Raw genomic sequence first — 17,994 nt, 5'->3', positions numbered from 1 at the left:
GGGTAAAATTAGGGGATTCTGTACTGGAAAAGGACTTAGGTGTCCTCATAGATAGCAAACTAAGCACTAGTACCCAAAGTAGGACTGCAGCAAAGAAGGCTATTAAGATATTAGCATGCATAAAACGGGGAATTGATGCTAGGGGCGAAAGTATTATATTCCCGTTATATAAATAACTTGTGAGGCCACACCTTGAATACTGTGTACAATTCTGGGCACCTTACTACAAAAAGGATATCCTGGAGCTAGAAAAGGTTCAAAGGCGGGCGACCAAACTAATTAAGGGTATGGAGACGCTGGAATACGAGGAAAGGCTTGCAAGACTAGGCCTGTTTACACTGGAAAAGGGGAGATTAAGAGGGGACATGATCAACATTTACAAATATATAAGGGGACATTATACAGATCTTGCGCAGGACCTGTTTTTGGTTAGATCAACACAGAGAACTCGTGGACACTCGCTCAGGTTAGAGGAGAGGAGATTCCGCACAATATGGCATAAAGGCTTTTTTACGGTAAGGACGATACGTGTTTGGAATTCCCTGCCTGAGGGAGTTGTAATGGCAGACTCAGTCAACACCTTTAAGAATGGGTTAGATAAATTCCTAATGGATAAGGATATCCAGGGTTGCGGGGCATAGTCACGCACTATGGTTATTATAAAAATGAGGGGTAAAACGTAACGGCAGTCATCAACTTCAGTCAAAATTTTCTACTAAATAATCGTGCATAGGAGACCACAAATAGGTTGAACTCGATGGACAATTGTCTTTTTTCAACCTTAGATACTATGTTACTATGTTAATGCTGAAGCAAAAAGTTAGACAGAAACTTTGTAGAGTTCTCAGACAGGTCCCAAACTGTTTCAATTTAGAGATGTGCTCTGGACTTTGGGCCTGATTCAAACCTGATCGCTGCTGTGCATTTGCGCACAGCGGGCGATCAGGTCATAACTGTGCATGTGTATGCATCGTGATTGGTTACAAAGCAGCGGCACAAACATACGGCAGTTCATAGCACATCTATTAAACATTGCCACAGAGTACTGGGGTACAGTGCACAGAAAAAGGACAAACAATAGAGCTATAGATTTTTTTTCTTTTTTTAACTTGCAGCTTGGTTTAAACTGCGTGGAGTCACAGGACTTTGAACAAAGGGCACTATGGTAAAGTACACTAAATAGTACAAACAATAGATCTATATATTTTTTTCTATTTTTTAACTTGCAGCTTGGTTCAAACTGTGTGGAGTCACAGGGCTTATAGATGCAAGTGAAAAAAAACAACTCTAGGGTAAAGCGCACCAAACAGTAAAAACAACAGAACTATATTTTTACATTTACTGTTTTTTAACTTGCATCTCAGTTCAAACTGCATGGAGTCACAGGGATTATATATGCATGTGAACTAAGCACACTAAAGTAAAGCACCCCAAACAGAACAAAAAATAAAAGTATATATTTTTTATGTCTCTGTTTTTAAACTTGCAGCTTGGTTCAAACTGTATGGAGTCTCAGGGCTTATAGATGCACATGAACAAAGTGCACTAAGGTAAAGTGCGCCAAACAGTACAATTTATAGCAGAGTACAGCACAGCATGCAGCATGCCTCTTTACACAGTCACTATAGAGACCACAGTCACTTGTGAGTTCGGAGTCTCTGGACACAGCAAAGTCAATATAGCAGAGTACAGCACAGCATACAGCAGTAGGCAGCATGCCCCTATCCACAGTCATTATATAGAGTACAGACAGTTATGAGTCTGAAGTCTAAGCACAGCTAATACAGCAGAATACTGTGCAGCATTCAACAGCGTGTGTTAAAGTGAAATGATGCCGAGCCCCAGCTGCAGCGCATTATGTAGAGTCAAAATCCTGCTAGAATCCAATGCCGGGAGGATGACATTCGGCCTGGCAGTGGAATACAAGTCTAGTGGGAACAGCGAAGCCGTGGCTCGGCTGTACTCGGATACCAGAATCTGGACCACTCATCTCTATTTAGGTTGGTAGCTGAAAACTCATGGCCTGAGCACAGGTTGTAGACCCACATTGTCATTAGCCATGGCATGACTGGTGAATAGAAGCTAATGAATATCATGTGTTCCCCCACAAGCAGGTAATGAACTACATTGCAAGGTACCCAGATATTATTTACAACCCGAGCTGGTTGTGCTAGGCAACTGCTGAAGAGACAGTGATGGAATATAGTCAGGGACATGCCATGGATAAAGACGAGCAGCACAGTATCTGAGCGAAAGATCAAGGGACCTGATTAACAGTTGTACACTATGCCGACATTTTTGCAATTGAGCTGTTATTGGTGGTCGGCACATATGTCACTGCTGCAATGTGCATGCATAGAGATTTAATTGCGACTGTGGTCACAGTGTGTATTCATTTGCAAGTGATTGACAGGAAGCAAATGTTTTGTGAGAGTTGACTTGAGTGGTGTCAATAATATGGGTGTCTCAGGCCCATTTTTAGGGTGTATTTCAGCTGCCGACTGCTATCCTGTACGTAGGAAATACATCCCCAGTGTCCCAGTTGCAGCAGACATTCTGAGTGAGCATTTACTCACTAAGGGAGTCAGTGTTTCCCAGATAGGCATTGATGATGGGAATGTGTAAGCAGTTGGGGGCAGCTGTGAAGCTCTGGTTGGATCTCTGTACAAATACCAGCAGCTGTTACATTAACATATTTACGATCACCCTCTGAGTCAATCAGTTATCAGAACACAAATAACTGGTACAGACATCAACAATAGAAAGACTAATATAAACCTTTTGTTCAAGCACTGAACAATGCCCCTAAGTACATTATTCATAGTGACATCAGTAAGCAAAAGCCTCTATTTCCACTTGACTTTACGTAATACAACACATTAATTAGAGGGTGCTGGGAATTGGTGTGAGATGTAGTATAGTCTTACCTTCGAAACATACTGTATATTATTCTGACAAATGGAACCTACTGTACATCAGTTTTCTCCATCTCAGCCATCACTTCTGAGTCTGTAAATGAATAATCTTCCATTGCTAGAGCCCAAAGGCAGCCGGTACTGAGTGTGCCATTTTCCCTGTACAGCGCATTTGACAAGTGTATTGTTTCAACCATTATAAAAAATAATAATAAAAGCTTAGATAACTAGAAAATTCAACTGACTGGAGGTGAATTTGTAATGTGTACAGGGGTCAGATTTAGTTGGGCAATGCTTTCTTCTTAGTATTACTGATGCTATGATACCAGTCTAGTGGTTGTGGTGCAATTTAAGAATCCCCAAGGTTTAGGTATCTAAATGGATGTAATTCCAACCGTGCAACCAGGTGAGTTCTTCAAACCCATAATGTAGCTCAAATATAACTGTTGCCTATATCTACTAGTAGGCATCTATTCAGATTGCACTTGTGACTCACAATAGCTACAGATGTAATTAGGGCATATGCAGCTGATTCACTGACTCACTGCTACATATACTGTAACATGAGATCATATGTAACATGTGGAAATTGTCTAACCCTAGCCTGAACATCAGATCTGTTGAATGAGTAGGAATATTCCTATATTACCCCCTCTTTTCAATTTTTGGCACAAATACAATACTTTCAGTGGTTTGTCACAGTGGAAAGATAGAAAAGAATATTACACATTATATTACACATAACACACTCCAAAAGTTCTTCCACTAACACAAGTCATTACAGTTTGGGCTGTGGTCAATATGCAGTCAGTAACTTATTCCTTTGTGCACTAAATATGGAATATATCACCTAATGGATACCTCTAGCCTGGATAACTAAAGTATTTTTCATTGTAGATACATCTAGTCAAAAGAAGTCTCATAGGTAGAAGGAACATATGGGAATCCTTATATCCAAATGGGGAGTCATGAGAGGGCTGCAGGTACGCTACCAAGAGAGACTGTACTTTGGAAAGACTGTTTTCAAGAACTAGAGAGCTGAGTTTTGATATTAACAGATATAGAGCACATGTAGAAGGTGGCTTACTTGAGTAAACAATAATGTAGGGATTTTACTTCCTGACTGTTTAATAAACTGTTGACTGTGATCAGTGTCGGACTGGGGCATAAAGGGCCCACCAGGGGAATACAGTGGTAGGGGACCATGCATAGGGGCAGGGGCGTTGCCAGCACTTTGTGGGCCCCATAGCAACATTTTGAAGGGCCCTCCCTTCAATTCTTCTAGAGAGACACTTCTCTGCAGCAGTTGATAATTGTATGCCCTATAATAGTGCCCTAGTTCATTTTCTGAACCACAGTAGAGCTTTATTTAATGTTGTGCCCCATAGTAGTGCCTTAGTTTCTTTTATGAATCGCAGTAGTACTTAAGTTCACCCTATGTCACATTTCAGAGCTGCTAGTACACATTATGCCACGCAGTACCCCAATTCACATTATGATATATAGTGCTCCCCGTTAATATTACTGTGCCTCATTACAGTGCCCCCGGTTCATTTTATATAGCATTAAAATGCCCTCCAGTTAATTTTATACCAGACTACAATGAGCAGGTCAAGGGGCATATCTAGATATATTGCAGGCCCCAAGGAAAAAGTCTGAAAGGACCCCTACGTACCACCCAATGGTGAAAAATGTATATAACACATGTAACTATGACAGGCAAGGTGAGCCCCTCTCAGCTGTGGGCCCCATAGCAGCTGCACTGCCTGCACCTTTGGTAGCTATGCTCTTGCATAGGGGTGTGACCTGCCAACACAGAGGCTTGTCTAACCATTAGAGAGTATATGGTTTGGGCCCATTTATAAATTTATTACATGAATGTTAATTTAGCAGAATAATGCACTGTAGAAAATACACCCTAGTCCTGTGCAGTATAATGTAACATATGCATAATGTACACAGTCTGGAACCTGATGCCTAGAAGAGGAGATGAGCCCTCAGACTGTGGGCCTCACTGTGGGTTTCCCCTGTACCCTGTGGACCAGTCCAACACTGGCTGTTATATACTGTACTATGGGGGTTATTCTGACCCAATCGCACACTGCAGTTTATCGCAGCGGTGTGATTGGGTCAGAACTGCGCATGCGTCGGCGCCGAGGCCGTTGGGCTAAGATTGCCTCTGCCTTATTGTCAGGCAGAGGTGTTCGCTGGGCGGGGGGGGGGGGGCAGAATGGCGGCGTTTGGCCGGACCGAACGGGGGGCGGGCTGCAGCGGCTGCGTGCCGGGGAGCGATGAGTAGCTTCCGGCCAGAACGCTAAAGCTGCGCTGGTCGGGAGCTACTCTTGAAGTGCAAAGGCATCGCCGACGTGCGATGCCTTTGCACTTCTGTGGGGGGGGGGGGGGGCGGCACTGACATGCGGGGCAGGATAGCCCTGTGCTGGGCATCCCCCCACATTTCAGTGTGAATGATCGTAGCTGTGCTTAATTTAGCACAGCTACGATCATCTCGGAATGACCCCCTATGTACGAGTTGTTGTCGTCTACCTGATGACCTGCTTCTTCCCCATGGATATGTACAGGTTAATGTTAGTTTATACCTGTTGATTTGCTGGTAAATGATGGGTTCTCATTTATACAATAAATAAATTGCAGCAAAGACATTATAGTTTGTTATCTGTCAGTAAAAATATTACAAGTTATTTGCTGCAGCCAATTAGTGTATCATACAGTTGTGGATATAATCCACCTTTCTGTCATTCTCACTCTTTTTAGAGAAGCTCTCTCATGTCTTCAGGATGGATTGGTTGGAGGTTTCCACACAAAAAGAGAGGTTCACTCAGCATTTCTTTGAGACATGTGAGAGCTTCAGTGACACCTTCCCCCGCTCGATAAGGGAACAACTCTTGAAATATTTCCAGGGCACACTTTGGTACTAAACCAATATATATGTTCAAGACCTCCCGATTTAATTCCCCACTACTCAACCTGATACAACTTAATACCTCAGATTGCTAGCAATTTGACATGCTTTTTCTAGCTGGGAATAGTCCACAGGGGCTGTGGTTTTTATTTTTACCCCAATATACCCCAATTAATTTTGCGGTTAACCGCAGACCGCAAAGTTCCCATCACAGGCCATAATGGAGGATCCCCCATTCTAGCCGGTGCGCTACTCCTGATTGACAGGCTAGTAGCGCACAGCAAATCAGGAGAGCGCCATGATGTGGTGCTCCCTGATTGGCTGCTGGGATCTCCAGTGGCAGGAGTCACGGGGGGTCCTTGCATTCGGGGAAAGGAGTTCCATGTGTAAACAGGGTACCCCTTTAGTGGCGTGGATCAGACTTTTTTTTTACAAGGCCGTGGATTATTTCTGGAAAGAGGAGGACTGATCATCACTGGATAATAGGTGAGTATATTGGAATTTTGGATTTACAGGTAAACGTTTGGATGCTACTGGAGAAGGGGACGTGATTGCCCAGCATGAGATGTAGGTAAGTATGTATGAGTGTGTAAGTGTGTTTTAGTAACGCATTATCTTCTCGGCTAGTGGAGCCTGGTGCTGGTTTTAAAAATATGGGGGACCCCTACGTCTTTTGTCCCCCGTATTTTTTGAATCAGGGCCGGCCCAAGAGCCCAGTGCTGGTTGTCTAAATACGGGGGACCCCAGTCAATTTCCCCCCGGTATTTAAACAACCAGGGATGGCTCAAAGAGCCCGAGGCTGGTTATGCTTGGGAGGAGGGACCCCACGCAATTTTTTTTCCAGACCCCTTTCCACAGATAAGCATGCGCCGTGCATGACTATCTGAACACGCCAGCAAAAAGCAGGTCTATTTGAAAGCTCCTTTTTTGAATTCTATGCTTTCCCGGCAGTGTTTGGCTATTGTCAGCAGTGATTGAGAATAAAAATTCTTAGTAAATTACCGAGTTGTATCAAATAACAGCCATGTTTGACTGATGGTCTATTTATTCGTATTTGTGAACTCTGCTGGGAAAAACAATACGAATAGCCCCAACACTGCCGAGATTTGTGTTTAGCAAATTCCCATGATCACACTTAGAAGAAAATACAAACTCAAATTAAATCGGGACCTTAGTAAATATACCCCCAGGTGTTATCTAAAAACTGGACAATAGTAGCAGTGTATTAAAAGAGAAAGTACATTTAGCACTCTACTGATAGGAATAAATGTAATACTGTACTTTTCTTTCAAGTCCTTTTTGGATGCTTGGGTTTCACCAACACAGGGTATATTCTTCAAATGGTATTTACAAAAAAAAACAGAAAATTGTACATAGTGTAAAACCTATCGGATAATTATGTATGATTAGATGACAGGCTTGGGAAAACCCGGTATTATTATGGAAGGGTGATCTCTTATACTTTACAGAGGTTCACTACGTGCGATTCAGTTAGGAGAGTTGCCCACTTATTTCTCACATAAGAGTGAAGTGACAAAACATATAAGGTTGTCTTTATAGCATAGATGCTCACATGAATGCTTACTTCTGAGATGTATGCAATCCAAACATCAAGGTATCTTTTTCACAAAGCCCACTGCTTAGCCACTAAAACTGTTGCCAATCCAAATTGTATAGGGGATTATACAATTTATTGAAAACCATAAAATATATTCCATTTCAATATAAAAACAAACTGGAAGTAATGTAAAAGTCCCAAGAAAAGTCTTACCAGTTGGTCCAAGAGACTGGAGCTCCCAAAAAGTCACTGGATGTTGCTTGTAGGCACTGCATCAATGTATTTCAACCAACACAGTCTTTTTCAAGGTGGTGCTGTAATGGTTTCCTAAAAGGATATTTATCTCTTAGGAGGTCCCGCCCCTTCTCCTAGCAGTGTTCAGGCTCACCCTGAATGTTGCTAGGAGAAGTGGGCTTTGTGAAAAAGATACCTAGCTGTTCGGATTACATACACCTCAGAAGCAACTTCATTCTTTTGTAAGAGATAAAGGGGGTAATTCCAAGTTGATGGCAGCAGGAAATTTTGTTAACAGTTGGGCAAAACCATGTGCACTGCAGGGGAGGCAGATTTAACATGTGCAGAGAGAGTTAGATTTGGGTGTGGTGTGTTCAATCTGCAATCTAATTTGCAGCGTAAAAATAATGCAGCCAGTATTTACCCTGCACAGAAACAAAATAACCCACCCAAATCTAACTCTTTCTGCACATGTTATATCTGCCTCCCCTGCAGTGCACATGGTTTTGCCCAACTGCTAACAAAATTCCTGCTGCCATCAGCTTGGAATTACCCCCAAAGAGAGCAACTATCCTGACTGAATTGCACGTGGTAAACCTCTGTAAAGAATAAGAGATCACCCTCCCATAATAATACCGGGTTTTCCCAATCCTGTCATATAATCATAAATAAATATCCAAAAGGTTTTACACTATGTACATTTTTCTGTTTTCTTTGTATATACCATTTGGAGAATATACCCCGTGTTGGTGAAACCCAAGCATCCAGAAAGGACTTGAAGGAGAAGTATTACCTTTATTCCTTTCAGTAGAGCACTAAATGTACTTTCTCTTTTAATATTCTGTATCATTGGTTACACTGTAAACGTTAGTTATACTGTACAGGAATGTTCTGTGCAAGGAATTTCAGAAATAAGCACAACATTGACCCTGTACCAGTAATTGATCCAAGGAATTTTCTGTGTGTCAGCATACCTGTTGCATAGTTTGCATTCCTCTCTACATGGGGCAGCAATTATGGGTTACTTTGAATCATGTGATGTGGAATTATTTAGAAGTATCTACTTAGCTAGTTTTAACTAAAATTGGCAATGCATAAGTTGAAATGAACAAATTATTAATTACTTGTAGCTATATAACAAACTTTGCCATTGACCTCTAAACTTAAATACATTGAGAATTCCTTAACACTAACTTCTCCACTGTAGCGTGTTGACCCTCACGTAACTTCGTAGCCGACGATCACCTCTCACACCAATGGCACATGTTGCTCCGCAGTTTCCATGTCAGTTATTAGCAATGGTGCCATTTGTCCAGTCACAATACACCGCAGCAGTTCACAAACTCTGCTGTGTCAGAAATACTGCCACCCTTGGCCCGAAAGCCGTTAATCATCCCTTTTTGCAACTCTGATAAATCACCCCTTTTACTCATGACAGCAACAAGTGTGCAGACGGCCTATTGCATGCCTAATATACTCACCAAGCCAGTGTATGACACTTGACGTACTTAAGGGGCTACCTACTGCTGACGTCAAATGTAGGAGGTAGTCATAATATGACTCGACTGTGTATATATACAATGCTGCCTATAGAGATGTTATTTTTTAATTCAATAAAATGTATTATGTTTAGATTTGCAAGCAAAAGAATTTACTGCATACTGTACATTAAAATAAAACTTTCTCCAGGCACTAAAATGTAGATTCAATTCAAAGCAATAGCAGCCAAGTGCCAAGACAATATTGGACAAGTACAGGGTAACTAAGCATAACTACATCAGTAGATGACACTGAGATAAGTAACAAGGTGGCCAAGAATTGCTGGATTTGGGCAGTTGAGGATAATTAAAGTAAGAAAAGGTTAATCACATGAGGGAAGAGGGTCCTATTTGTGAGTGCTTACATTCTAAAGGGGAGGGGTAGACAGACAGGGGTGACACAGATGGGGTAGGCCGAGCATGGGACAGTGGGTTAGGATGAGATTTGGCTGGGTTTGGTAAATAAGTGGGTCCTGAGAGCCCGGTTGAAGTTCTGTAGAGAGGTGGAGATTCTGAGGGGGAGAGGTAGAGAATTCCAGAGTAAGGGAGCAGCACATGAAAAATCTTGGAGGTAGGAGTGGAAGGAAGTAATCAGAAGACATGAGAGTCAGCATGCATTAATAGAGTGAAGAGGATGGGTAGGAGAGTAAAGGGAGATAAGGTCAGAGATGTAAATGGGAGAGGAGTGGGTGAGTGCTTTGTAAGTGAGTGTGAGAAGTTTGAATTGGATTCTGAATGGGAAGGAAAGCCAGTGAAGGGCTTGTAGGAGAGGGGAGGTGGACATAGTGCATTTGGTGAGGAAGATGAGCCGAACTGCAGCATTGAGGATAGATTGGAGTGGAGATAGATAATTGTCAGGGAGGCCAGTTAGGAGGAGATTACAGTAATCCAGTCTGGAAATAATTAGTGAGTGGATAATGGTCTTTGTGGCATCCTGGGTGAGAACAGGTCTGAACCTGGAAATGTTTTTGAGATGAAAATTACAAGTTTGTGAGAGGCGCTAAATGTGTGGTTTGAAGGACAGGGAGGAGTCAATGATTACGCCAAGACAGCGTACTAGAGGATATAGTCGTGCCATCAATGGATAATGAGATTGTGGGAGGTGAGGTTGTGTGGGAGGGTGGGAAGATGATCAGCTCAGTCTTGGACATGTTGAGTTTAAGAAAGCGCTGGGACATCCAGGTAGAGATAGCAGAGAGTAAAGAAAAGTTTTTCAAATCAGCACTCCAAACCAGCAGTGCTGCAACTTCCGCTGAAGTGGTCACCTACACTTCCGAAAAACTGATAAACAATTCACAAGATGCAGATGTGCGCACCCCCCGGGGGTAGTACAGGATGAATACTTTAATATTAACTTCATAGGAAACAGTCAAATATTTAAATCCTTCCTTAAAAATCAAATCAAAGTTCCTCTTATTTCCCTGCTGCCAGACACAGCAATGGCTGCTCTCTGCTCCTGCTGCCTTGACTGTTTCCTATGAAGTTAATATTCAAGTATTAATCCTGTACTACCCTGGGGGGTGCGCACATCTGCATCTTGTGAATTGTTTAGAGATAGCAGAGAGACAGTTGAATTCCTGAGTAAGGAGAACAGCAGAGAGGTCTGGAGAGGAAATGTAGATTTGAGCATCATCAGCATAGAGGTGATATTGGAAGATAAAATAACTAATGAGTTCACCTAAAGAGGACATATAGAGAGAGGAATGGAGAGGACCAGGAACAGAACCTTGGGGGACACCAACAGTTAGTGGAAGTGTAGGGGGAGGTAGTGTCATGAGAGGAGACAGAGAAGGAACAATCAGAAAGGTAGGAGGACAGCCAGGAGAGGGCAGTATCACGCAGACCAAGAGAGTGAAGGATTTGCAGAAGGAGAGGGTGGTCCACAGTGTCAAAAGCAGCAGAGAGGTCAAGAAGAATAAGCAGAGAGTAGTCGCCCTTAGATTTTGCTGCATGGAGGTCATTGCACACTTTTGTGAGTGCAGTTTCAGTGGAGTGGAGAGAACAGAAACCAGACTGGAATGGGTCAAGCTATGAGTGGGAGGAAAGAAAGGCAGTGAGGCGGTTATAGACGATACGCTCAAGTAGTTTGGAGGCAAAAGGGAGGAGAGAGATGGGTTGATAGTTGGAGAGGGTGTTTGGATCAAGGGTAGGCTTTTTAAGAATAGGGGAAATGAGTGCATGCTTGAAGACAGATTGGACAGTGCCTGATGAGAGGGAGAGATTGAGAAGGTGGGCAAGATGGGAACAGGCAGAAGGAGAGAGGTAGTGGAGGAGGTGGGAGGGGATAGGGTCAAGTGGGAGGTGGTGTGGGGGGAGGAATGGATGAGGGCCATGACTTCCTCACCAGATACATGGGAGAAAGATGTCAGAGTTGGTGAAAGGGAAGAGGAGGGGTGGCAAGGTATGGGTGGTGGCCTGTTGCTGGTTTGGTGGGATGTGATGTCCTGACATATGGTGTCAATCTTGGGTGTAAAATAAGTGGCAAAGTCAAGAGCAGACAATGAGGAAGGGAGAGGAGGTGGTAGTGGGCAGAGGAGGGAGTTGACAGTGGCAAAGAGGCACCAGGGGTTGGTAGACTGGGTAGAGTCGAGAAGTTTGAAGTATGATTGTTTAGAGAGGGAAAGGGCAGCACTGATGGATGAGAGCATTAATTTGAAATGAAGGAAGTCAGCCTTAGAGCATGATATCCTCCACTGTCGCTCGGCAGTACGTGAGCATTTTTGAAGATATCTAGTGCATTTGGTGTGCCAGGGTTGAGGTGTTGATCTGCGAGGGTGAATAGTGGTTGGTGGAGCGACAGTCAAGAACAGAAGTAAGAGATGCATTGTATAGGGATGTGGCTTGCACAGGGCATGTGTGAGAGACAATAGGAGAGAGAAGCGAGTCGAACAGGGAGGATAGGGATGAGGTGTCAATAGCCTCAATGTTACGCTTAGTGACGGTAGCCTTAGGAGGGAGAAAAGGGGAAGCAGAGATAGATAATTTGAAAGAGATCAGGTGGTGGTCAGAGAGGGGAAAAGGGGAATTGAAGAAGTTAGAAATATTGCAGCGGTGAGTGAAAACCAGATCCAGTGAGCTCCCATTCACATGGGAGAGTGAGGTGGTCTACTGGGAGAGACCAAGTGAAGAGGTGAGGTTAAGGAGTTTAGAGACAGGTGATTTTGTGGGGTTATCGATAGGGATGTTGAAATCATCTAGGATAATGAAGGGAATGTCAGAAGAGAGGAAGAGAGCTAGTCAGGAAGCAAAGTTGTCAAGGAATTTGGAGGAAAAGCCAGGTGGACGGTAAATGACAGCAACTCGAAGATTAGTATGTTGGTAGAGGTGTATAGCATGGACCTCAAATGTAAAGAATGTAAGGGATGGTTCTGGAGGTATAAATTGGTATGTATAGGTAGAGGGTAAAAGGTTCCCAACACCACCATCATGGCGTCCCCCGGGTCGGGGTGTATGTGAGAATGCGAGGCACCCACCAGAGAGAGCAGCAGGAGAAGTGGTGTCATAGGGAGTAATCCAGGTTTCTGTAATGGCCAGGAGGTGCAGGGAATTGGAAATAAAAAGGTCATGAGTAGTGGCCAGTTTGTTGCAAACAGATCTGGCATTCCAGAGAGGATAAGGAGCAGGAGTTTGTGGGAAAGATGTAAATGAGATTATCAGGGCTGCTTGAGCATTGAGGTAAGATTAATTTGGAAGGAAGGGATATAGAGAGTGTAATGATTGTGCTGAGTCCTTGGCTAGGAAGGGAGACTGGAGGAGAGAGGCATGGAGGGAGTGTAAAATGATAGTGGTGGAGGAGAGGTGAGGTGACAGGCAGAGGAGGGAGAGAGCAGGGTTCTGTAGTGGGGTGGAGAGTCTGTGAGGGGGCAGAAGTAGATTGTAATGGGGATACAGAAGAGGAGGGGAAGGAAGGCAAAGGGGAAGATGGGAGACAAAGGAGAGGAGAGAGGATGAGATGTAGGAGACTGGGAGAGAAGGATAGAGGTGGCACCAGGGTACAGAATAAAGGGTTACTGTACAGCAATGTGCACTACTACTAATGATTGATAATTCACACTGGAATGTATGTGCACTCTGCTAGCTGTGAATGGTATTGAACGTTGGTATTGGATGGGCACTCTGCAGGATTTGACTGGTAATGCATGCTGGAATTGAATGTCCACTCTGCAAGCAGTGAATGAAAATGGATGCTGCTATTGGATATGGACTCTGCAGGCTGTGAATGGTAATGCACTGTGATATATGAAATGCTTTCTGCAGACTGAATGGTAATGAATGATGGTATAGATTAAATAGCACAGAGCACTGAGCGGAATGCAGGAAGCAGCTGTAAGCTGGAGCACAAGAGAGGAGTTGGAGGAACACTGATATGAACAATGGAGTGTGCACTGGACAGTAATAGCCAAAAATCATAAAGCAGAGCTGCTGACACTGGAGCAGAGGTGTAACTAGGGGCAAGATGAAGAACAGTGACCCCCCCCCCAAAAAAAAAAAAAAACTCCCCCCAAAAAACAAATATCCCTTCACCTTCGGATTTGCTCCTAAAAAAAGGGATGTAGTGTCAATTTTTTAGTAAGTAATTGTAAGAGAGACCAAGGGTAGAGAGAGCATGGTCAGAGGGAGACAGACCAGAGGCAGAGAGACAGAAAGAGATCAGGGGCAGAGAGAGAGAGAGAGAAAGAGAGAGAGCAAGGGCAGAGGGAGACAGGGAGAAAGAGCAGGGGCAGAGAGAGATCAGGTAGAGAGAGAGAAAGAAAGGCATGGGGAAAGAGGGGGAGAGGGAGGGGCATGGGGAGAGAGAAAGGGAGAGACATGGGAGAAGAGAGAGATTCATGGGGAGAAGAGAGAGGAACAAGAAGAGACTAGAGATGAGCGGGTTCGGTTTCTCTGAATCCGAACCCGCACGAACTTCATGTTTTTTTCACGGGTCCGAGCAGACTCGGATCCTCCCGCCTTGCTCGGTTAACCCGAGCGCGCCCGAACGTCATCATGACGCTGTCGGATTCTCGCGAGACTCGGATTCTATATAAGGAGCCGCGCGTCGCCGCCATTTTCACACGTGCATTGAGATTGATAGGGAGAGGACGTGGCTGGCGTCCTCTCCATTAGAAATTAGATTAGAAGAGAGAGAGAGATTGTGCAGAGTCAGACAGAGTTTACCACAGTGACCAGTGCAGTTGTTGTTAGTTAACTTTTATTTATTTTAATATAATATATCCGTTCTCTGCTATATCCGTTCTCTGCCTGAAAAAAAACGATACACAGCAGCAGCCAGTCACACAGTGTGACTCAGTCTGTGTGCACTCAGCTCAGCCCAGTGTGCTGCACATCAATGTATAAAAGGCAAAGCTTATAATAATTGTGGGGGAGACTGGGGAGCACTGCAGGTTGTTATAGCAGGAGCCCCCAGGAGTACATAATATTATATTAATTTAAAATTAAACAGTGCACACTTTTGCTGCAGGAGTGCCACTGCCAGTGTGACTAGTGGTGACCAGTGCCTGACCACCAGTATAGTAGTATATTGTTGTATGTATTGTATACTATCTCTTTATCAACCAGTCTATATTAGCAGCAGACACAGTACAGTGCGGTAGTTCACGGCTGTGGCTACCTCTGTGTCGGCAGTCGGAACTCGGCAGGCAGTCCGTCCATCCATAATTGTATTACAATATATACCACCTAACCGTGGTATTTTTTTTTCTTTCTTTATACCGTCGTCATAGTGTCATACTAGTTGTTACGAGTATACTACTATCTCTTTATCAACCAGTGTACAGTGCGGTAGTTCACGGCTGTGGCTACCTCTGTGTCGGCAGTCGGCAGGCAGTCCGTCCATCCATAATTGTATTATTATTATAATATATACCACCTAACCGTGGTTTTTTTTTCATTCTTTATACCGTCATAGTGTCATACTAGTTGTTACGAGTATACTACTATCTCTTTATCAACCAGTGTACAGTGCGGTAGTTCACGGCTGTGGCTACCTCTGTGTCGGCAGTCGGCAGGCAGTCCGTCCATCCATAATTGTATTATTATTATAATATATACCACCTAACCGTGGTTTTTTTTTCATTCTTTATACCGTCGTCATAGTGTCATACTAGTTGTTACGAGTATACTACTATCTCTTTATCAACCAGTGTACAGTGCGGTAGTTCACGGCTGTGGCTACCTCTGTGTCGGCAGTCGGCAGGCAGTCCGTCCATCCATAATTGTATTATTATTATAATATATACCACCTAACCGTGGTTTTTTTTTCATTCTTTATACCGTCGTCATAGTGTCATACTAGTTGTTACGAGTATACTACTATCTCTTTATCAACCAGTGTACAGTGCGGTAGTTCACGGCTGTGGCTACCTCTGTGTCGGCAGTCGGCAGGCAGTCCGTCCATCCATAATTGTATTATTATTATAATATATACCACCTAACCGTGGTTTTTTTTTCATTCTTTATACCGTCGTCATAGTGTCATACTAGTTGTTACGAGTATACTACTATCTCTTTATCAACCAGTGTACAGTGCGGTAGTTCACGGCTGTGGCTACCTCTGTGTCGGCAGTCGGCAGGCAGTCCGTCCATCCATAATTGTATTATTATTATAATATATACCACCTAACCGTGGTTTTTTTATACCTCCTAACCGTGGCAGTCCGTCCATAATTGTATACTAGTATCCAATCCATCCATCTCCATTGTTTACCTGAGGTGCCTTTTAGTTCTGCCTATAAAATATGGAGAACAAAAAAGTTGAGGTTCCAAAATTAGGGAAAGATCAAGATCCACTTCCACCTCGTGCTGAAGCTGCTGCCACTAGTCATGGCCGAGACGATGAAATGCCAGCAACGTCGTCTGCCAAGGCCGATGCCCAATGTCATAGTACAGAGCATGTCAAATCCAAAACACCAAATATCAGAAAAAAAAGGACTCCAAAACCTAAAATAAAATTGTCGGAGGAGAAGCGTAAACTTGCCAATATGCCATTTACCACACGGAGTGGCAAGGAACGGCTGAGGCCCCGGCCTATGTTCATGGCTAGTGGTTCAGCTTCACATGAGGATGGAAGCACTCAGCCTCTCGCTAGAAAACTGAAAAGACTCAAGCTGGCAAAAGCACCGCAAAGAACTGTGCGTTCTTTGAAATCCCAAATCCACAAGGAGAGTCCAATTGTGTCGTTTGCGATGCCTGACCTTCCCAACACTGGACGTGAAGAGCATGCGCCTTCCACTATTTGCATGCCCCCTGCAAGTGCTGGAAGGAGCACCCGCAGTCCAGTTCCTGATAGTCAGATTGAAGATGTCAGTGTTGAAGTACACCAGGATGAGGAGGATATGGGTGTTGCTGGCGCTGGGGAGGAAATTGACCAGGAGGATTCTGATGGTGAGGTGGTTTGTTTAAGTCAGGCACCCGGGGAGACACCTGTTGTCCGTGGGAGGAATATGGCCGTTGACATGCCAGGTGAAAATACCAAAAAAATCAGCTCTTCGGTGTGGAGGTATTTCACCAGAAATGCGGACAACAGGTGTCAAGCCGTGTGTTCCCTTTGTCAAGCTGTAATAAGTAGGGGTAAGGACGTTAACCACCTCGGAACATCCTCCCTTATACGTCACCTGCAGCGCATTCATAATAAGTCAGTGACAAGTTCAAAAACTTTGGGTGACAGCGGAAGCAGTCCACTGACCAGTAAATCCCTTCCTCTTGTAACCAAGCTCACGCAAACCACCCCACCAACTCCCTCAGTGTCAATTTCCTCCTTCCCCAGGAATGCCAATAGTCCTGCAGGCCATGTCACTGGCAAGTCTGACGAGTCCTCTCCTGCCTGGGATTCCTCCGATGCATCCTTGCGTGTAACGCCTACTGCTGCTGGCGCTGCTGTTGTTGCCGCTGGGAGTCGATGGTCATCCCAGAGGGGAAGTCGTAAGCCCACTTGTACTACTTCCAGTAAGCAATTGACTGTTCAACAGTCCTTTGCGAGGAAGATGAAATATCACAGCAGTCATCCTACTGCAAAGCGGATAACTGAGTCCTTGACAACTATGTTGGTGTTAGACGTGCGTCCGGTATCCGCCGTTAGTTCACAGGGAACTAGACAATTTATTGAGGCAGTGTGCCCCCGTTACCAAATACCATCTAGGTTCCACTTCTCTAGGCAGGCGATACCGAGAATGTACACGGACGTCAGAAAAAGACTCACCAGTGTCCTAAAAAATGCAGTTGTACCCAATGTCCACTTAACCACGGACATGTGGACAAGTGGAGCAGGGCAGGGTCAGGACTATATGACTGTGACAGCCCACTGGGTAGATGTATGGACTCCCGCCGCAAGAACAGCAGCGGCGGCACCAGTAGCAGCATCTCGCAAACGCCAACTCTTTCCTAGGCAGGCTACGCTTTGTATCACCGCTTTCCAGAATACGCACACAGCTGAAAACCTCTTACGGCAACTGAGGAAGATCATCGCGGAATGGCTTACCCCAATTGGACTCTCCTGTGGATTTGTGGCATCGGACAACGCCAGCAATATTGTGTGTGCATTAAATATGGGCAAATTCCAGCACGTCCCATGTTTTGCACATACCTTGAATTTGGTGGTGCAGAATTTTTTTAAAAACGACAGGGGCGTGCAAGAGATGCTGTCGGTGGCCAGAAAAATTGCGGGACACTTTCGGCGTACAGGCACCACGTACAGAAGACTGGAGCACCACCAAAAACTACTGAACCTGCCCTGCCATCATCTGAAGCAAGAAGTGGTAACGAGGTGGAATTCAACCCTCTATATGCTTCAGAGGTTGGAGGAGCAGCAAAAGGCCATTCAAGCCTATACAA

This window comes from Pseudophryne corroboree, chromosome 4 (assembly GCF_028390025.1).
Source record: "Pseudophryne corroboree isolate aPseCor3 chromosome 4, aPseCor3.hap2, whole genome shotgun sequence".
Lineage (NCBI taxonomy): Eukaryota > Metazoa > Chordata > Amphibia > Anura > Myobatrachidae > Pseudophryne > Pseudophryne corroboree.
The sequence above is the reverse complement of the archived record's forward strand: the minus strand, read 5'-3'. Positions refer to the sequence as shown.